Here is a 22960-nt window from a genome sequence, read left to right on the forward strand (position 1 = left end):
TTTCCAATGCACAGTTCAGATTAAATGCCAGGGAAAATTAAAGATCTCAAAGACCTCATGAACATATGAACAGTTACACTGCCAGGCATAATTGTTTTCTTATGCATAGCTGGCTGCCATTTAGCACATGCCCTGGTGGAAAAGGTCACTATTTAAAAAATAAAAAAAAAGAATCCTCACATCTTCTGGTAAAGCAAGCAGCCTGTATGCTAGTCATAATAGCACAGCAGCACGGCACAGTATCAATGTGTTATTTTCTGATCAAGTTGCCTTCAGTTTCACTATGCATAGTTGTTCTTAAAATGTGAAGATATTAATTAACCAGATCATGTGTGACAAGAAATCCAATACCAGAATGAAGAGTTGTAAGCTATTCCTGACCATTAATCAACCACGTCCTTACTCAATTTCAATAAAAGCTGATCTAGTAAAAATGTCAATTTACAGATCATCACCCCATCACTTAACTTTGTCTCATTTTAAAGCACAGAATAGGTAAGAACCTGCTTCACTGTATAACCTTGAAAACTGGTGAGTTTAAATTGAGTGCGATTTAGCAATACAAAGTGCCACATAAATTTCTCACAAGTTTTGGAACAGGTTATATGTAGCCTATAAAGGAAAAGGTGAGCATTGCCTCAAGCCTGTTGTCACTCAACTGTCTTGGACAAGTAGAGACTCACCAATAAGCTACATACAACTACAGTGTTTAGATGCTCGTATCACAAAGGCTTTTAATATAGAAATTGATATAAAATGTAAGGTTCATAGAAAAAAAGAAATCTTTACTGAGGGAAGGAAGGAAGGTTTTGACCTCAGTGGAGCAAGAAGTTATTTACTAACTACTTAAGTGGAAGGGGTGACTCCTAGTACAATAAAGCAACATCGACACATTTACAGAAGGGAAACAACCTGTACTCTAGGACAAAGAAAGTCACATCATCTCATCTCTGTAAGGAGAGAATTTGAAGGACTCTGGAATGAAAAATTAATCATCTCGCTTGTGTCCAAGTTTGCCTGTAATTTTGTCAGGTACTTTGTTTCATCTCAGTTAAGTTCTGGCCACTGTTTATTGAAAAACTTGGGATGCTGGAGCCATCATTTAACAGAAGTGGATGACCGTGTCTTTGCTGTTGCAGTGAAAGGATGTCCAAGCCGCATGCACACACCCCTGTCCCAAAACTATTTTCCTGATCTTCCAGTAAGCTTCCTGCTGGTGCTACAGCAACACAGCTTAGGAATACATCTAACGTAAATGTAGAGATAATAAAGCGTCTGACACACTTAGAAGTAGAGGAGACAATTTGTGACATAAAGTGGAAAAAGGGACAACATGACTGGGATTGAAAACTGATAGGAATTGGAAAAGGGAAATTGGAAGGGAGTGCTGTGGTTGGCAGAGAACAGTAATTAAGTGGGCAAAGTGACCAGGATTGGGAACTGGCAGGACAGATGAAAAGCCAGTACTAGAAGACACCACTGAAACCATCTTTCCAAAAAGCCTGGGTTAAGAAGCTGAGTCAAGATGGTAAAGAAGAGTTACATGTAAGAAGAAAGCAGGAACAACTAGAAAAACAGGGGTAAAAGATGTACAAAGTGAAGAGCTGGGACAGAAAAGATAACTAAGAAGGCTAGGAAAGGAGACTGAATTTTGTACTTGGTAAGTATAACAACCTACTTTGTACTAGGATTTGCCTACCAGAGCATACTGTTTGCTACACCTCAGAGTTTAACCCATACGACTGACATTTATCACTCCTTCTGTCAACGGATAACTGATTGACAATACATTTATATGTTTAATGTGTCTCTTAAATAATTCCAAATTCCAGTACAATCTCAGAGTCAAGGGTATATATTTGCTTTCCTGGTATACAAGATATGCAATAAACTTTTGAGACTCTTCTAAAAAATGAACATAAGAAATCTACTTATAAAACCTGTGTAAGAAAGCTTTGAGCTGCTACAATTCCTTTTTTCTTTCCCTTCCCTTTATTTTCTGTGACCTTTTCTGAAGTCTTCCTAAATTCATTCTCACTCCACACTTCTGACACCACATGATGTTCTTCAGTTTCCTTAATGACCAAACAGATATGAGAAGAATAGCAATGTGCTTAATGTTCAGCAGGAATTTATAACTACACTATCAAGTCAGTCATGACCTTACAAATCTAAATCAGTACCGCTCCGGGGCTAACTCCAAAGTATAATAGCAAAAGAATTCATATTCAAATACATTGTCTATTAAGTCGTCTCCTTCAAATATTATTGCTACACTTGCTTGGCTATTATAGTTCACTGTTATTTAAGCAGTAAGTAAAAGATTATGAAATTCAATAGTGACTCAAAAAGCAGAAGACAAAGCAGTAAAATCGCCATTTTTCGTAGATACAATTTAGTAACACCACAAGACTTCAAACACTACATCACATTTGTATTATTTGTATAGGGTATTTCTATACAACAGGGACTCTCAGTTACTTCACTCCAGTCAAAGCAGAACTGAAGTGAAGAGGACAAAGGCCTTCTCCCTCCTTTAAGTCCAAGCAGAAGACCCTGTGACAAAGCAGAGCAGTTCTGGGTCCAGCAGAATCAGAAGACAGCCAAAGAACAACTCATTTCAGCCACAGTCACAGCACAGGGGTCCTCTGCATCCTTTTTCCCATTTCACCTAGACAGTTGCTCTAAATCAAGGACTGAGAAGTCACTTCCCAAACAGCAGCAATGCATTCATGGGTCCCATTCCCCTTCCCTTTACAAATCCTACAAATATATCACTGTAAACATCAGCCACCATATGTACAATGCCTGACAGTTAATAGAATCATAGAATGGTTTGGGTTGGAAGGGACGTTAAAGATCATCCAACCCCCCTGCCACATGCAGGGACGTCTTTCCACTAGACCAGGTTGCTCAAAACCTCATCCAATCTGACCTTCAACACTGCCAGGGAGGGGGCATCCACAGCTTCTCTGGGCAACCTGGGCCAGCGTCTCACCACCCTCACAGTAAACAATTTCTTCCTAATAGCTAATCTAAATCTACCCTCTTTCAATTTAAAACCATTCCCCCTCGTCCTGTCACTACTTGCCCTTGTAAAAAGCCACTCTCCTGCTTTCCTGTAGGCCCCCTTCAGGTACTGGAAGGCTGCTACGAGGTCTCCCTGGAGCCTTCTCTTCTCCAGGCTGAACAGCCCCAACTCTCTCAGCCTGTCTTCATAGAGAGGTGATCCAGCCCCCTGATCATCTTCGTGGCCCTCCTCTGGACTCACTCCAACAGCTCCATGTCCTTCTTATGTTGGGGTCCCCAGAGCTGAACGCAGAACTCCAGGTGGGGCCTCATGAGAGCAGAGTAAAGGGGCAGAATCACCTCCCTCAACCTGCTGGCCACTCTGCTTTTTATGCAGCCCAGGACACAGTTGGCCTTCTGGGCTGCAAGCACTCACTGCCAGCTCACGTTGCGCTTCTCGTCAACCATCACCTCCAAGTCCTTCTCCTCAGGGCTGCTCTCAATCCATTCTCCGCCCAGCCTGTATTTGTGCTTGGGATTGCCCCGACCCACGTGCAGGACCTTGCACTTGGCCTTGTTGAACTTCATGCGATTTGCACAGGCCCAGCTTTTAATCCTGTCAAGGTCCCTCTGGATGGCATCCCTTCCCTCCAGCGTGTGGACCACACCGCACAGCTTGGTGTCATCGGTAAACTTGCTGAGGGCGCACTCAATCCCACTGTCCATGTCGCCAACAAAGATGTTAAACAGGACCTGTCCCAATACTGACCCCTGAGGAACGCCACTCATCACTGGTGTCCACTTGGACATTGAGCCGTTGACCACAACTCTTTGAGTGCGACCATCCAGCCAGTTCTTTATCCACCAAGTGGGCCATCCGTCAAGTCCATGTCTCTCCAATTTAGAGACAAGGATGTCATGCAGGACAGTGTCAAATGCTTTGCACAAGTCCAGGTAGATGACATCAGCTGCTCTTCCCCTATCCAGCAGTGCTGTAACCCCATTGTAGAAGGCCACCAAATTTGTCAGGCATGATTTGCCCTTGGTGAAGCCATGTTGGCTGTCACCAATCACCTCCTTGATTTCTGTGTGCCTCAGTATAGTTTTCCAGGAGGATCTGCTGCATGATCTTGCCAGACACAGAAGTGAGACTGACTGGTCTGTAGTTCCCTGGGACTTCCTTTTTTCCCTTCTTGATGATGGGAGTTATGTTTCCCCTTTTCCAATCAGTGGGAACTTCACCAGACTGCCACGACTTCTCAAAAATGATGGATAGCGGCTTAGCAACTTCATCTGCCAGTTCCCTCAGGACCCGTGGATGTGCCTCATCAGGTCCCATGGACTTGTGCACCTTCAGGTTCCTTAGATGGTCTCGAACCTGATCTAGTTTCACTAGATTTGTGAATTAAATCTAGCTACAAACCAGGGAAGTTGTGATTTACAGATAGATAAATGTATTCTCAATAGCCTACTGCTGTAATGAAAATTGAGCTAGTCATTCTGCTTTAAAGAAAAAAAAGAAAAAAAGCAGGTACAGCTACACCAGGTCTCAGTTCAGCTCCTTTCTCCTTTAAATCCCTAACTTATTTCACCTGGCCAAAAGCAGAGCAGGCTGATCAGCAGTCCACCACTGCCACGTTGCCTAATTGGTTTGTTTCCAACACCGCTCCTCCAGAGGAAGATGCCAGCTCAGTTCAACCAAATTAACTGTCATGTTATGTGCTAGAGGGACTGAACCCTTTCTGTCCTTTGCCCTGGTTGACCCCGTGTCCACGGCTCAACTTGAAACCTTTTTCCTTCTAAAGCCTTTGGGATATTTCTCTTCATTCATTAAAATACGTTAGGCCTCTGTTTGCCAAGGGAGCAGCTGCCTTTGCTTTGCTTCCCCTAATTTGCAGGGTCGTCATTAGCAAAACCTCTGCTTTCTCCATCGACAGCCATGGGTGCCTCCTCTCTGTGGGAAGTCCATCAGCCCCTCTCCTCTCACAAACCCATCAGTCCAGTGGGACATACAGGCGCTGCCAAAAGCTGTGAGGCAATGGCAAAGGGACATCACGCAATATTCCCATGTGACAGGGTAGCTGTGTAGGTCTTGGGCATTTCTGCCCCTACATCTTGTACTTATTTTCAAAGTGGTTTATAGCATCTGCTCCTGAAGAAATCCTGCAGTGAGTGATCTGCAGTTAGGCACAGATAGTTAAACACAGCTCATTTCATATCAGATAAACTCCCCTTAGTCTGTCCTAGAGCCTGGAGATTATGAAATTAAAGACACTGTCTGACAGCAGTAGGCACACACCCTCATTTAAGGGCAGTGCACAACATGCAGTCACTGGGATGAATATACATCACCTGGGGAACTGCCAGGCTCACTATGGGAGTACCACTCGCTTGCCAGAGGAGCCAACCATCTGTATGTCACGGTGACAGCCTCTGCCAGGGCCAACCTGGCCTCCACATGTTTCAGCTCTCCAGAGCCTCCTGAGTTAGGGTTGGTGAAAGACACCCCAGGAGCCTGCCGGCATCCTCTTGGACTTGAGACAATGGGATTCCTTGTGACTGTCACGAGGCTCTCTTATTAAGTAAGAGTTACTAACAACTTCCCTTTATTCCATTAAGAAGAAAAGTATGTGGTTTTGCCAACTGACGCCATTTTAAAACAATAAATTGTACTCCAAAGACCATACTGAATGATTCTCCCGAGTGGCTGCTGTCTTTCTGCTGCAGCCAAGATAGCCCAGGTAACCCCACTGCCTCACGTGGCCAGAGAAACCCAGCGGCACACCTCTTTCTTCCTCCTCCTGTTGGCAACCGTGTCCTTCAGCAAGCTCCCAGGGGGACACCAGCCCTGACTCCCACTCACAGAGCACACACGTCAGCATCCGATTTATCTGTTCTCAGTTCGGATGTCATGTTTCCCTAGGAACGACGGGACATGTAGGAAAGAGACTGCTCCTTCCCTCAAGGCCAGCAAACACCACCTGGGGTAGGAGAAGCCGCCTGACGGCAGGACATGACAGGACGAGGAAGAGATAGAATTTGCTGGAATCCAGAAAGCAGTGAACTCTGTTTTTCACTGACCTGGAACCAAGTTGGGATGCAAGAGTACGGCTGCAAGGACACTACGGGTGGAGCAGAAGTTCTTCCGAGAAATTATGTTTTACCTTGAAACTTTGTTTTCTTTTTATTCAACCTCCATCCTCACCCACCTCCCCATCCCCAATCAATTTTTTATTTTAAACTTAGCTTTTTGAGCTTAAGACCTTCCTGATCTTTTTGGGGAGCTCATTACTGAAAGTTGAGGCCTTCTCATCTCAAACATCTGTCCAGGTCAGAGTCCTTTTTCTCCTTAGATAGTTTTTAACAGGAGAGAGAATCTCCTTTGACACTATTATTCAACTACAACTTAAACTGGAATATCTGTTCCTGGCATTCTGCAATAACATTAGGTGCATATGCCTTACTGACTCCAGGTAACTTCTATCATGATTTTGTTAAGAACATACATAAGAAAAAGTTGATTCCCTGTTATTCGGAAAAGGACACCCATCTTCCCTACTCACTGTGTTCTTTGGGTGTACTGTTTGTCACAATAACGTACTCCCGCCTTGTGCATTCTTCCCTTCCCTTTCCAAGTCATCCTGACACAATAATATGAAGTTTACAAATTGCTTCTATCATAATAACCCATGATTACACTGTCATTTTAGTAACATGCCAGAAAACAACAAAACCAATCTGTAGAGTCTGAAATGTTGCAATATAAACAAACAACAAATTTCGGGAAGGGTTGTCTTTGCTGGGTGACATTACCCTCATTTAGTGCTGGGGAACTTCTTTGGGACATCCCGTCAACTTTCTGTCACTATACCATTATTCCACTATAATAGAACACCGTCATTCATAAACCCTGGCCTTAGGAGAGAAAATGCACTATATTGTGCATAAGGCTCACCTGGCAAAACATTTGCTATGAACACAAACATTCCTCCTTGAGGAAGGAGGCTCTTCTGAATCCTGTCTACAAATTCAGTATGGGAGTAAAAAGACAACTCTAACAACTGTCCTTTTTCATGACAGATATAATTCAGAATTATTATCAATATTAAGAGACTTGATATTTCATTGACGGTCTTTAATTAGGGTTTTTAAACTGCAGTATCATTATATTAAAACATTTCATGGAAGATAATCAGGTAGTAAATATGTCATTCCTTCCATTATTTCATCTTTACAGAAAAGTAGCTTGATGATTTTAGCAAATGGATTTTATTGGGAAAACTCTAGTGCCCATAAATTTGGTGCTAAAGAAAATCCAAGAAGAAAAATTGGTTTCTACATTACACAGAACAAGAGAGAAGCTTTCTAAAGCAACTATCCTGTTGCTGTTCTAGGTTATCCTCTTGCAGACATTACTTTTAAGTGTGTGTTAACAATTTAAAGACGGAATTTGCTACTCACACTGCATTACTTCCTTCTACTGAGGATTCAGAAGAGAGACGGGACATCACAGAAGAGCAGTCACACAATGCCTAGGAGACAGGTTACAATTTTCCCATCAGTAAAGTAGCGCATGGATTTTTTCCCTACCGTTACAACTATGTAGTCACAAAGCAGCACTGAAGAAACTAAAAAGGCCATGCGACTTCAAAAGCTTCCTAGCTGCAGGGCAATTTCACCATAACAGCAGAGCAGGTGTTAAGTTGTGAGGTGGTTTAGCGGGGTTCAGGGGGAAGGCTGAAGGGGAAAGAATGGGAGTGATGCTGAGAACAGGGGTTTCCCCATTCCCTCATTATCCAGACTTCGCTGCTCCCATGGACCATGGCAGCCATCCCCAGTCCAAACCCCTTCCCTCTCCAGGAGCCAGTGCAGCTACTTCTACCTCCTTCTCACCTTCCAAATTCCTCTTGCCTGGTTTTAGAAAAATATAGTGATAAACCTGGCAAAAGTAATCATCTAATCAAGTTTTGACACTTTGAATGATTCTGACTTAACAGTATCAGAGATGTCCAGCTAGATAATCTCAGTGAAGAACCTGAAGAGAAAAAAGTGTCTAGCGGATTTTAGCATCAAATAACTCAGAATAGAGTTTGATGTTTAACCAAAATCCAAAAATTACAAAGAGATATCTGGAATCATGGCTTTAAATTTTTCCAGAATGTTTTCATTTGAAGTATCACACTTGGCCTATTTCTAATATGAGTAACCAGTTTTATGTTAAGCCATTACTTTTTCCCTGCGGTATCCAAAAGGGCTAATCTTTGATCTTATTTCACCTCAACCAGTCTGCAAGGTCATTGGTGAAAAGATAATAGGATGGCAGATCACGATTAGAAAAACCTAGGTTATTTTGGTCCTTCCTTAGGTCTTGCCAAAATATTAGTGAATATTCACTGATTCAAGCTCAAAAATGCATCTTTTTCAAACACTCAGGACTTTTTAAGTTCTACTGTCCCACCTTAAAACATAGCTTTCTCACCAGGTTTTGTTGTATTACGCATGCTGTTAGCGGTTTCCATCAATGAATATCATCTACCTTGCATATTTTAACTTAGCTTCAACACCACTTTGAGGGGAGTAAGCTTTATTATTCTCACAGTGCAAGTAAGAAAACTGAAACACAAGCAACAACTTGGCCATTTCCTCCACAGTACTTGAGTTCTTGGGCTGTGTCAAGTAGAATGACACACTGACTGCCAGGATTGTAGCTGGATTCGTTACCTGCTGGCACTGGGAACTGCGTGTTCTTTTCAGAGAGAGCATAAAAAGGATGTTTCCACTCCTGTCATTCTTTTAAAAGCTTTTCTAACTCTTCCAAATGAGATGACAGAACTGCATTTAGGTATGAAACTTCTGAAGGGGAGGGGAAAAAGGAAGCCCAAGAAGTAGCATATTAATTTTTGTGGGTAAAGAAATTTGAATTAAGGCAAGCATGACTGAAATGGACGTGCACATGTCACATTACCACCTTACTTCTTCCACAAAGTCTGTTTTTACAGTTATTCTTTATACCACTGAGCTGCAGAGTTTTACAGTGTACTTGACTTCGTGGCACTGCAAACAAATTGAGTTTCAGCACCTTGAAAGTGAAGCGGTGTTGATCCAATGATGTATTACTCAAAACATGTAGCCTGCTGACAGAATCAACAGGGAACCTGTACTTTTTAAATTAGTTTTTTTCAGCTTATATAGATTCACAGTAGCAAAGTTCATCGGCCTTATCACTGGTGGAAGGCTCAGTGTACTTTACTAACAAATTGAATGTTATTTTCAGAATCAGTGCTATGGCAGCAGGCTGAGCCTGAGGCATCCAGTCACCTTCTCCTGTGCCCTATATTCATTCCCTCCTTTAATTAACTACAGAGATTTGGTAACACTATAGATTTGTTTTATGCATTTCCATCAATGATATGCATTAACAAAATGATCCCTTAGGAAATAAACAGAAAGGAACTGACAAACAAATACGATACAAAAACAAACACACAAAAATAGTCTGAACTTTTCATAAGGAAGGGAGCATCCAGGCCATTCCATTCAGTCCCTTCATAACACTGAATGACAACTACTGACCCTCACTTAAATTTTCAATTGTCATTGTCAAAGCATGCCAATCACTGGATGCTGTTTAATTAACATAAGCTGACAGCCATTCAATATTCAAATCCATTAGAAAGATTTGGAAATCATTGGCTGCTCAAGAAATGCACTCATCAAAAGAATCACCACATCTATCCCATCTGGAAAGTAGTGGACCCTTGTGCCTTTGAAAAGCATCCATCAAGGCCCAAGAGTGAGAGGTGAGATTTAGATACCTTCCACCTTTTTTTAAAGTGAGTGCTGAACCATTTCCAGCCTATGCACAAAGAGGGAGCATGCTTCCAGCAAACACACTTCTAAATAGCTGAATTTTCTACCACAGGGTGCTGTGGAGATGAAAAGCATAAACGCCCTCAGAAAGATCTACGTCACCCCACGTACGCTGTGTCCATGGCTGCCCATTCACATGACCATCTGGAGGCCATTGCCAGCTACAGCTGATTGCTGACTTACAGGACAAGCACCACTATTTCACAGAATCATAGAATAGTTTTGGTTGGAAAGGATCTTTAAGATCATTGAGTCCAACCATTAACTTAACACTACCAAGTCCACCACTAAACCATATCCCCAAGCACCACATCTACACGTCTTTTAAATACCTCCAGGGATGGTGACTCCACCACTTCCCTGGGCAACCTGTTCCAATGCTTGACAAACCGTTCGGTGAAGACATTTTTCCTGATATCCAATCTAAACCTCCCCTGACGCAACTTGAGGCCATTTCCTCTTGTCCTATCGCTTGTTACCTGGGCGAAGAGACTAACACCCTCCTCGCTACAACCTCCTTTCAGGTACTTGTAGACAGCAAAGACATTTGTGTGAAAAGCCCTTATTCTTCCATGACGTACACAAACCCTGGACCTCAGACCTAAGCAAGTGTGGAGCCTGAAATGTTCCCAGGGTAACATTTATGTAAATACTTGGGTATTGGGTGTGTTTTAAAAACATATGCTTTAACTAAGACGCTGGAAGAAATGCTTTAACTCGAATACAAGGGTAGAGAGCCCATCTTTGGGCTGGGTTGTCACAGCCATTCGTTTTGCCCTTGAAATTCATCTTCCCTTGTTCAGCCCCACATCTTTTAGACCAGCAGTAGGCTCGGACTATCTTCATTTCCATAACAAGCTACACTTACAGCTGAGTATTAAAAGAGTATTTATGACAAAAAAACCTTCAGAGCATATTCCAGTTGTTACAAAGGGAATTTACCTTTGATTCTTCTTTGGCCTTTTTTTTTTTTTCCCCTTTCCATCTTCCATGGTAGTCCATGGCCAAGAACAGGGTGAGGGCAAGGTGTTGCATTAAAGTTTTAGGGGCTTTTTATCTTTTTTTTTTTTCCACACAGATGGTTTATCTTGCTCTCATTCATAGACTAAATGGGTCATCACATTAGAGGGTCATACTAGAACTTATTCCCAGACTGAAATGGGTATAGGTAGGGTGTTTTTTTGGTTTGGTTTTGTTTTCCTGCTTTCCTCAGTAGCCCAAGGCACTGCTAGCCTACAGCGTTAATCTGGGTTTCTCTTACTCATTTGACCCCTGGTGGTATATTGGTAGGCCTTTTTATCTCAAGACACTCAGGAGATTAATCTTCCAAAATCCAAAATATGCTATTTGGATTTGTACAGTGTATCTGTTACAAATTTAATAACCTACTGGTTAGAGGAAATAAGACTAAAAGATCTAATGTATTTTGGGACCTCAAGTATAATCAAAATCTACTGAAATGCCTCTCCTATCCCTTCCACTGGATGTGAATCAGAGTTTTGTCCAGCCTTCTGCTATAAGGTATTCCTTGGTGAAATACAGTCTCCCTCTGGTGAAATACAGCTCTTTATTCTAAAAAGAAGTTGCAATGCCACAGTGAAGAAAAAAAATAATCAAGAAAGATGGATCTTAATTTATATGTAAACATTGGAAGTACATATATTATACATATGCCGATTTAGAGCAAGAATGAAACCCTATTTGTAAAACTCAAATCCAGCTTGTCACATCAAGACGGAGAAGTTCTTTCAACTGCTCTGTCTCCCAGACAGAATTACAGGGTGGTGGGAGGAAACGTTTATCATGATATGACTACAGAACTAATTAATTATCTGTTCCAAGTCCTTGTTTTTCACATTACTTATACTCAATACACTATATTTGTAAGGATGATTAGTGCACCATCTGCCTGGGCCACAAACAGGCATAAAGGAGACAACCTCCTGATTAAAATCTTGTTTCTTTTAAGCAGAGTGTAGGAAACCGCTATTCTTTCCGGCCATGCAGACCTCCAGTCTCCTAATTAATCTACATCAGTCATTAGATAAAGATAGCCTGGACAGACCTAAAGTTATTTAAATGCATCACTAAGCTAAACTATAATGCAGCCAAGCTGCAAACACTCAGTTCTGTATCCTCCACAACACTGTACTGGAAATACAGTCTCTCTTTAGGGCAGAGTGTCAGAATTAATCATGAGCTCTGAAGCAAGTTTCTAATTTTTATCATCACAAGACTATGACTAATACTGGAATTCATCTGGATAAATGTGGATGTCTGCATCGGAGCTAGCCACCCCAGCTTCTTCTGCAGTTCAGCAGAGATCTCTTCAATAGAGAGTCAGCGTCATCTCAGGTGCAATTTGTCGAATCTTAACATCTAAAAATGATGCAAATGAGTTGCACCCTAAACACGACCGCTTGTTTCCAGAGAATACAAAGGAACTAAGAGTGATTAGTCCAGAAATAAACATACATAGTTTTGATGCCTAAATTAAATGAGATTAATTTCAAAATCCTGGCTTACATCACAGATGCAAAGGGCTGAGGTTAGAGAGAATCTGCATTTCTATTAAATCTATAATGAACACAGAATCACAGAATATTAGGGATTGGAAGGGACCTCGAAAGATCATCTCGTCCAATCCCCCTGCCTGAGCAGGATTACGTAGATCATATCACACAGGAACGCGTCCAGGCGGGTTTTGAATGTCTCCAGAGAAGGAGACTCCACAACCTCTCTGGGCAGCCTGTTCCAGTGTTCAGTTACCCTCACTGTAAAGAAGTTTTTCCTCATATTTATGTGGAATAATAAAACGGGTCCTGTGTTCCAGCTTGCACCCATTGCCCCTTGTCCTGTCAAGGGATGTCACTGAGAAGAGCCTGGCTCCATCCTCATGACACTTGCCCTTTACATATTTATAAACATTAATGAGGTCCCCCTCAGTCTCCTCTTTTCCAAGCTAAAGAGACCCAGCTCCCTCAGCCTCTCCTCAGAAGGGAGATGTTCCACCCCCTTAATCATCTTCGTGGCTCTGCGCTGGACTCTCTCTAGCAGTTCCCTGTCCTTCTTGAACTGAGGGGCCCAGAACTGGACACAATATTCCAGATGCGGCCTCACCAGGGCAGAGTAGAGGGGGAGGAGAACCTCTCTTGACCTACTAACCACACACCTTCTAATACACCCCAGAATGCCATTGGCTTTCTTGGCCACAAGGGCACATTGCTGGCTCATGGTCACCCTGCTGTCCACTAGGACCCCCAGGTCCCTTTCCCCTGTGCTGCTCTCCAACAGGTGTGTCCCCAACTTGTACTCATACATGGGGTTGTTCTTGCCCAGATGCAGGACTCTACACTTGCCCTTGCTATATTTCACTAAATTTCTCCCCGCCCAACTCTCCAGCCTGTCTAGGTCTCTCTATGAATGAACAACATTACTAAAAAACATCAAGTGTAGTAGATTTATTTTAATTCATAGTTTTCTATTGTAATTACTAATCATGTGTCCTTATTTACCCATTCACTACTTTGTATCTTCATTTTTGCACTGCTCCAACATTTACAAGTAATTTGGTTTTCACCCTCCCTTAACCACTCACTGTCGTCCCCTTTCTGATATTTGTGAGCACTTTATGTGACAAGTGCCATTTAATTCAGCTGGGCCCACTGCCATCATTTAGCCAAGAGTACAATCGCTACCTAGTTGTTTTAATCCATTTTCACAAATCAGTCCCCGCCGGTCTCTTTTCAGAATTTCTTCCAACCTGTCAATGTTCTCACCACGACAGCAGGGTGGAGATGTCTGCAGCATCCAAACTCAGCTTGCACCAGGTGGTCTTTATAGGTCTCTCAAGAAATAATCTGCTATATACAACTTTTCTTTTTTTTTTTTCCCCCTATGTGAAATGTGGCTGATGTGTGTAAGACTGAGATGACTATTTGCTGCTTTTACAATAATGGAGTGTGCTGTAGCAATTACACCTACACTTACATGCCATCTGGACAAGTGCTGTCAGTGAAAAATAAATTGCAGATGAGATGCCATTACTTTTTAAATAAGTACTTTCAGTTCACGTTAAGGGCAAGTGTCTTACTAAGCTCCAAATGCACACTCAGTCCTGCAGTTGTTAAACAAACTGATATTTAAATGAAAAAATACCAAGACTGAATCTTGAAGAGCATCAGAAAAATATCTGTGACATCGCTCCAGAGTTTGCTCAACCTGGAACTCACAGCTTCTCCTTCCGTTTTTCATATGCTTACATTAGAATCACCACGCCAAAAGTGTCTGTCTGCCCCAGTTCAGAATATATGATGCAACAGCCCTTAAAACATACGCATCCATGTGCTCATCACCATCTCTACTTTTGCAGTACAAATTAAGGGCAATCTTTATCAACAACTCACATGTGAACCACTTTGAGATTTTTCTGTCCTGGAAAAAAACCTCATCTGTCATCACTGTATTCACAAACTAATAAAAATTGAAAAACACTGTATATATCCACATAATAAATGAAAACAGTCTTTAGAGGAAATGTAGAAATAATAAATTTCCTTGGAGGATTCCAAAGCATTTGATAAACATTGATTAAATCTCAAAGTCTCCCTGTGGGTAAGATTTATTTGCAGAATATTTTACAAACTGATAATCCAAGGCATAAACTAAGGCAAATCACTCAGTGGCAAGTCCAGAGAATTTAGGAATCCGAGTGCTGAGGCTTAGCCACTATTGTAAACCTCCTTCAGCTGTCAACAAGAGAAAGCCTACTAAATTTACACACTCATAGACTAATTTATGTTGGAAGGGACCTCTGTATGTCACCTGGACCAACTCCCTGCTCAAAACAGGGCAAACTTAGATCAGGCTGCTCAGGGTGTCCTCCAGGCAAGTTCTAAATATCACCAAGAACAGAGACTCCACAACCTTTCTGGTCAACCTGTTCCAGTGCTTGACAGCTCTCACGGTGACTTTTTTTCTTTGTATCTGACTGGAATTGTCATTTTCGTAAATCATGTCCACTGCCTCTTTTCCTTCTACTGTGCATCATCAAAAAAAGACTGTCTTTTCTATATCCTTCATTCAGGTAGAATTAGACAGCCACAAAATCTCCCCTCTGTTTTATCTTCTGAAAACTGAACAAACCCAGCTCCCTCAGCCCCTCCTCATACATCATCCACTCCAGCACCATGACCATCTTTCTTGCCCACTCATGGACTTACTGTAGCATGTCAATGTCTGTCTTGTATTGGGGAGACAAAACAGGACACAGGACCACACCTGTTGGTCTTGCAAACACAGCCCACGATGTAGTTGGCCTTCTCCATCACAAGGGCACACTGAGTCAGCTTGTTCAACCTCCTCTGCATAAGATTCCCATCGGCCCATTTTTCCAGCTTGTTGAGATCCTTCTAAATAGCAGCCCTGTTCACCAGTGTATTCACTGCTCCTCCCAATTTGGTACCATGTACAATGTTGCTGAAGGGGCACTTTGTCCCACCACGCATCTTGTTAGGTTAAACATTATTAGCTCCAACACTGACTCCTGACAAGAAGACACTAGTAACCAGTCACTTAGATATTCTATGCATTGCTGATCATTCTCTCTCTCACTAACAGGAAATCTGGCTGAGCTTTGGCTCTCCAAATTCAATCTCTTCCTACCCGGGCAACGTCTCAAAGCCAAGGATTTAAATCCTGCTATTCACCTTGCTCACTTTTCTCATGATCATAAATTGCACCTCCTCATGGTTGCTGTAGCCAAGGCTGTCAGTAACCTTCACATCCCTAACCAGTCCTTCTGTATTTATGATTAGCAGATACAACAGAGTGCCTTCAATCTTTAACTTGTTGATCACCTTTGTGAAGAGATAATCCTCAATCTCTTGAGGAGGATTTAAGGCCCTTCTCACTAGGTCAACAAGCCTGTCGGCAAAGATGCTCTTGCCTTACTTTGCCAGACGGATCCTGCCTCTGCAGCAGCCTTCATTACTCAGGGGGTCCCTTAGTTATAGAAGCTAAAGCTCTGACTGTGATACCAGCTGCACAATCAGGTGTTCACCCACAGGATGCATGAACTTCTGCCTAAGCTTTTCCCCCTCACTGGGCCAACAGCAGAGAACACAACCCCATCCCCTTCACCTTCATCCTGAGTTCTGCGCACACAGCCAGTACTTTAAAGGCCTCCCTTGACGGTATCGCTGTGCTCAGCAGCAAGGGGTAAGAATTTGAGGGCGAGACTATCGTGAGAGAGAGATCCATTATTTGAATGTAATATTTGGTACAAGATCCTTTACTTTTTGATACAACATGAAGTAGAAACTCAAACATATACATATGTGTGTGTGTGTGTGCATAAATTTAATTTTAAATTCTTTCTGAATTTTAGCTGCACATCTTTCAGCATCAGAAATACAGTGTCGAATTTTTTAGAAATACAGCTTCATTCTAATTCTTAAATTATTTGGTGTGAGAAATAGCTACCTAGAGGTTTCTCAGTCTGTCCTGATCAGGTTGGCTCAAGGATGATATAGTCAAAGGTTTTACTGCTACTTGGTGAAAGCACATAGTGCGTTATCACTATGCCTACCTTAGTTATACTAAGCTACACTCAGTTCCTCTTTTTTCTCTCACTGTCCGTATCTCATTAGTCACCTATGCAATAAGTTCTTGACTAATGTACAGAGGACAGACACGTAACACATTATTGAGTTGAAAACTGAGTATAAGCAAGGCTACGTTCATCATTACAGAGCTCTAGCGAGTAACAACCTACAGTAATTGCACAGTTGACAAAAGAATGAATTCTTGTGGATGTTACCAAATTTTTGTCTATGAGGGACACTTTTCCAAGAATCTTCAGTTTACTTTTACGTAGAGCTCGAGAATTACAGAAGAGTTAGCCATATTTCCCAAATCCAACTACATAGATTTAAATTCTCCGGTTGCCTCTGGATATTACTAAATTTCAAGCACTCAAAACACGAAGAGGATTTTATATCAAATATACTAACATGACTGTTCTGGGGCCTGACTTCTTTCAACTGCTATTGATATTTTCCTATTTTCCCCACCTCTTATTCTTCTTATCAGCTGGAATATCTCCTTACTGTTTGTTAAAGTCTCATTCCAGTAGAGGTCTAGAGGTCCTCACCTACCAAGGAAAAATATATGTATTTCTTCCCACAGTGAAGCTTGTTCTTCTCTCAGAGATTATTTTGCTACAACAAAAATACCGTGTGGCACTGCATTTTCATTATACACTTTATTGCTATTCACTCATTAAGTTCTCATTAAAAGACTTTTAAATACTAATATTTTCTAGAAAAATACACTGTTGACATTATTGCAAATAATAACAGCTTTTAATGCTGGCACTCAGGAGAATGTCTGAAACCATCAGGTTAAATTATACAACAACATAGCATTTATAAAACAATAACATAAAGCCTTACTTTTCTTGCCCCCCTCTCAAGTATTAAGACATGCAGCTCAAGGTAATGCAGGAGGAAGTGGGAGCATGAATAAAGAGAGAGAAAATGCCTGTTTGGTGGGGGAAGAATGAAATTCTATACTTGTTTTTATTTTTAACTCAACACAATAACCACTCTGATGAAGGAGCCATACTTTGAGTTTACAGTAGAACAAAACACGAAGTGGCTTGAAGTGCTGTATTGATTTTCTTTTTCTCTCCTGGAAATTCAGTGTTTTATTATTTCCAAAGCTGTGCAGCAGAATAGCAATGCGCAGCACAGGGTATCACAACGACTGCTTAGTACATTATTAACTACAGAAAGAATTGCCCATGGAATTGTGCCTCATTTGGAATAATGATTTAAAAAGAAATCATGACTACATCAACTGAAAAATTTAGTGTGTTAAGTATCTTTCAGGTAGGCTTGCAGGCACATTTGGCAAAGATTTGTGGTCTAATGTAGACAGAAATCCGTATCATCATTCAGAATATGTTTTATTTAATTGCTGACCTGCTGTAAAACCCTTGACCTGTCAATTTATGTCCACGTTTGTTTTCTTTTCATCCTTCACTAGTTAACAACATAAAGGAAAAAATGCTTCCTACAGCGAAGGACCTAAAACAATGAGATGGTCCCCTATCTTAATTGAAATCTGTATGCTCTATTATAATAAAATCAGCAATATAGTTATCATCATTATCATTGGATAGTTATCATTAGAGCTAATCGGAGAAACTTTAATAGAACTAGTCCAAAAGAAAAAACAAGGTCTATTTCCACCTCTACTCTGTTTTGCAATAAAATTGGAAACTATACTCACAGTGTCAAGCTCCCAATTTTGATATTTCAGAACAAACACTTTTTTCTTATTTATAAATTTTCTTTTTAAAAAGGGGAAATACTGTAAAAATAATTTTGATCAATCTTTAAGAAAATTATTGTAGAATTTGCCTTTATGAAGTATATTTATTTGACTTTTAGTTTCCTAGTTAGAAGTCAAGTTCTCAAAATCTTGAAAATGTACATAAAAGTTTCCATCCTTTATGTATCTTTAGCTACACTGTCAGCCAGATCATTTTCCACCATTGGTAACATCCCTGCATCTGCAAAGCAGTCATTTCCACTTTTAAGAAATACTGTAGCACCTTATAACGCAGTAAGAGATCTCTTGGAGCTCAACGTTGGCCACATTATATAAACATACAACCTTATGCAGCAATTGTGTGACAGAGAAAACTGCAGACCTTGCTCTTCTTATTTCTTTTATATTTGTTATTCTGGATTGTGTCTTGCTGAAGCCTCATCCCTACAGTGCTCAGTCAAAAGCATCTTGATTACACAAAAGCTCAATTGAGTCTCAGCAGTAAAGCAAAAGGAAAAAAGGAGAGGAAAATCACAGAAATGGATGTTCAAGAGCATGGTCACTCAGGGGTCTCACTCTCACCAGAAGCTCAGATTTGAGACTATCAATCAAAGCCCCATGAGGAAACTCTTACATGGCTCATACTTTCCAGGGCTGTTGTTAACAGTGTGCTGCTGGGGAATCATCCAGCCAACACCCATCTCCCAGAGGCACAGCATAAACGCCCAGGCAAAGCAGCAATGTCATTAATGCCACCTAGGTCAAAACGTGTTTCTTTCCTTTTTAAGCACTTTTCTAATCTTCTGAAGGCTTTAACAACATTAACTGCTCAAACATAACACCCTTTACATTTGACTGCCTGTAGCTAGCTACCATGATAAACATGATGAAATAGCTCTGCACCGATAGCGTCAGCTGTGCTCCATACAGGAACTGTTACCGCCAAAACAATTCTAAGTCCATTGCTTTCCTGTTGGGGCTGATCCACTGATCTAAGCAAGTAAAAAGCTAACCAACTTCAATGAGTAGAACAGGAAACACAACAGCAGACGTTCACTAAAGAAATGTGATTGCACGAGTTTTTCTTCTTTCCTTGTACGTCTTGTGATGCTACAATAACCATTGCCTTTAAATGTGCCAGTTGTTGGCACAAAAAATTGCTTACTATTTGTGGTATATTACTTTTCCAAATGGAAAGGGTAATTCATCAAATACTAAAGCAGCTGAATTGACCCAGCTAATGCATGAAATGCTCAACAAAAGATAGGAAGTGCAAGTCTTATACACTTCTCTCAGGTCCAACTGATACTGTAACATTTACTGATCTCCATATACCCTTCTAACAAGCAATTATTTTTCCTTACAAGTTTATCTCCAAAGTTAAGACACGCATATGTATACCCATCTATCTATATGTATTTGTACATACGCATTTTATGTATGTATAGTCTCTCTCAGGAAAAGTAGTCAAATATTTTAGCAAATCAGTAAGCTACAGTATAAATTCCATGCTTCATATCACAATGAATATGTAAACAAGATGAAGAAATTTGACCCTGAACTGAAGAATACTCCTATTACCTTATCTAGATTTTTTTGAATATACACAAAAAAATACCAGATCTGTAACTTGTTTTTCCTGTTCACAAAGCTACTTGTATTAAGGTCCTTTCCAGAAACTAGGATGTTTAAACTATTAGTTCCTCCTGTCTCTGAGTTATGTGGATGCTGGACAGACATTTTCTGTTTAGAAAAGACAGTTTCTTCCAAATGTCACCAATATATTTATGATTGCTATACGTTTTGTATCAGAAAGAGAAAAAACAGTAGTTTCATAAGAAGATCTGAAGAAATCAGACCAAAATTTGACCCATAACTTTATTTACAGTAATGAGAATTTAAGCAAAGGAAAATAAACAGACAATGCATAAACCAGAGAACCATAATTTGCATAATTGTGGAACAGCATCAAAGAACTTTCAAAATAAAAGAGAATTACACATTCACTCAGCATTGCGCTTACACTCTCTAGTAGAACTGGAAATATAGATCAAGATTTATGAGTCCTTAATTACTGCTTTAAATGTAAGACTAAGTTCTCTTAAAAAACAGGAGTGGGGGAGTAGAGAAGAAAGCAAAAGAAGTTAACTCTTCTCTGCTGAAGACTGATGACTGTCTAATTTCAAGCTGTGCATCTAATAAACAGAAAACATTTTTACCTGAAAATCAGATGCTACATTTATCTGGATGGACTTGCAATGCTTTAACAAATGGGCTATTGTTTAAGTGTCCACTTACCCTTTCAAAATCACTAGATTTTCTCACATAGCATGATGAAAAAGCAACATCAAAAACTTATTATTGCTTATTATTTTGTCTTTACTACATTTGGAGTTTTTATTTGTACTATATGAGCTATTAAATCCCAAGTATTAGATGTATTTCAATGATTCTGATATAGCAGTGAGAACTTGTTTTCATAGCTAGGGGCTTCAAAGTTTAATAAATATTTCTAAAGCACTTTAAGTTCTTTTATGAAATACTACTGAAGTCAAATAAAATATCATCTTATTAATAAACTGCCTCTCCTGGAGACAGATGCATCAGCTCCCAGGAGAAAGGAAAACAGCAGTCACTAAGTAATAATAACAGAGGAAAAGTTAAACTCGAGCAGATGTTTGCAGTTTGGGCAGCACCAAACATAAAATTTTGTTTCACTTGTCTGTTTCCATTCCCACTTCCAACTTGAATCTCCGCTCACACTGAGATGGTGCAACATAACATTTGAGATGCTGGACAGTTTGTCCCTATTATTCTTAGATTTTAGCAGACAAGATTTATTTGCCACACAAGTGGAGGACAAACCATTCCTCCACTACATCTTTCAAAAAGTAACACTGATCTGACCTACTAGGACATTTTGCACGTGCCAGTGTCCTGTGGAAAAGAACCGTTGGCATATTTGGGGCAGAATCATCTTTCCATTTCACGTATAGACTGCCTAGCACTGTGACACATCAATTTTGATTAGGACATCACATCATTATGACAGAACAAACAAGTTTTAACACAAGCATTGTCCCAATACCTTTTTTTAAAAATACAATTTTCACACAGAGCATTAGAAGTATTGATGATGGAGGTTATAAAGTAGAAGAGTAGTATGCAGAAAATAATTTCTTACACCATTGTTTGCTGAAAATTTAATCACTCTCTGTGAATATAAGCTATTGCTAAATGCAGCATACAGGTGATGCTTTAATTAGGTTATGGACACATAAATCTGGAAAAAAAAATAAAAACCCTTTATACGCTTCAGTTACTCGGAGAAGCCGAAGGGAGGAGGGAAAAGAACACTGAGCTGAAACAATTCCCCCCAACCTCCCTTAACAAAAGAAATTTGTTCTTCAGCTGGTTTAATCAAAATGTCCTATCACTTCCCTGAAGAATTCTTTCTTGCTGCTTCAGCAGTATTTCCATTCTCCCTTTGCCCTTCAACATGATGCTGTCTCACAAGAGACTGTCGCCACTTGTATACTTTATCACCATCAAAATCCTTGGAAGGTCTGTTTCTCAGACATTTGAAGGTTTTCCTGTCTGCTAAATTAGAAAATGATTCAGCACTATAATTATATAATATAATTATATATTATAATTATAATAATAATTATTATATATTATTATATATTATATTATTATATATTATTATATATTATTATATATTATATTATATTATATATAATTATTATTATATATAATAATTATAATAAAATATATATATAATAATATTATATATATATAATATATAATAATATATATATAATTCTCAAAAATATTTTAAGCTCACTGAAAGCACAGACCCCAACTGAGTAGCTCCTTCTATTGAATTAAGTAAAACTTACCAGCTAAGCAGGGTTTTGCAGGATCGAGCCCTTAAACTTTTCAAGAAACTTCTGGAGTTTTAACATATAGATAAGTACTAACAAAACAGACATTAAAGTCAACCTACTACATTTTTTAAAAAAAATCAACAACAACATAACCATCAAGACAACATACAAAGGCAGCAAATAGTTTCCATCTGAGTGGAACTACTACAGGAAAGGCTAAGATGAAAGAAGTTTACCTAAGCTGTGAATGGGTGCTCTAAGATTTTTATTCAACATCACTATATATTGATGAATACCTGTCATAAATACCAAATTTGCAATTCATTTTCCCTATTATCCATGTGTAATCTTACATAAACTTGCAGTACAACTAATGCTTTACCTATTTCATCTAAGCAACATTTGGAGAACCCAGATTTAACTCCTGTATTACAGGGTATATTAAAAAAAGTTCAAAAAGAATTAAGTAACTCATTATTCATCTGCAAGGAAAAAAAGTTCTAACAGGAGACAACTTTGAATGCTGGAGGGGCAAAGATGATTGAAGGGGCTAAGAAAGAGGTTACCAGCTGCTCATCTGGTAACCATTTAGCAGGCAACCCAGACAGATGTGTTTCCCTGCCTGCCCGCTCATCATTTCAGGGCCTCCTGTGAAGAGGAAATACAACTGCTACACTCTAAGCAAGAGTCCACATTCATACTTGCCCCTCTCCCACCCAAAGTAATCCAACCGGGGAGGCCCTGCAAAGGAGCCTGAGAGTGAAAAGCAAACACACTTCAGTGAGTTCCTCCCAAGCTACCATTCATCGAGCATCCTGTGGTAACTAAGGCAATCCAGTCACATTTCACAGGCC

Source organism: Nyctibius grandis, chromosome 2 (assembly GCF_013368605.1).
Source record: "Nyctibius grandis isolate bNycGra1 chromosome 2, bNycGra1.pri, whole genome shotgun sequence".
Lineage (NCBI taxonomy): Eukaryota > Metazoa > Chordata > Aves > Nyctibiiformes > Nyctibiidae > Nyctibius > Nyctibius grandis.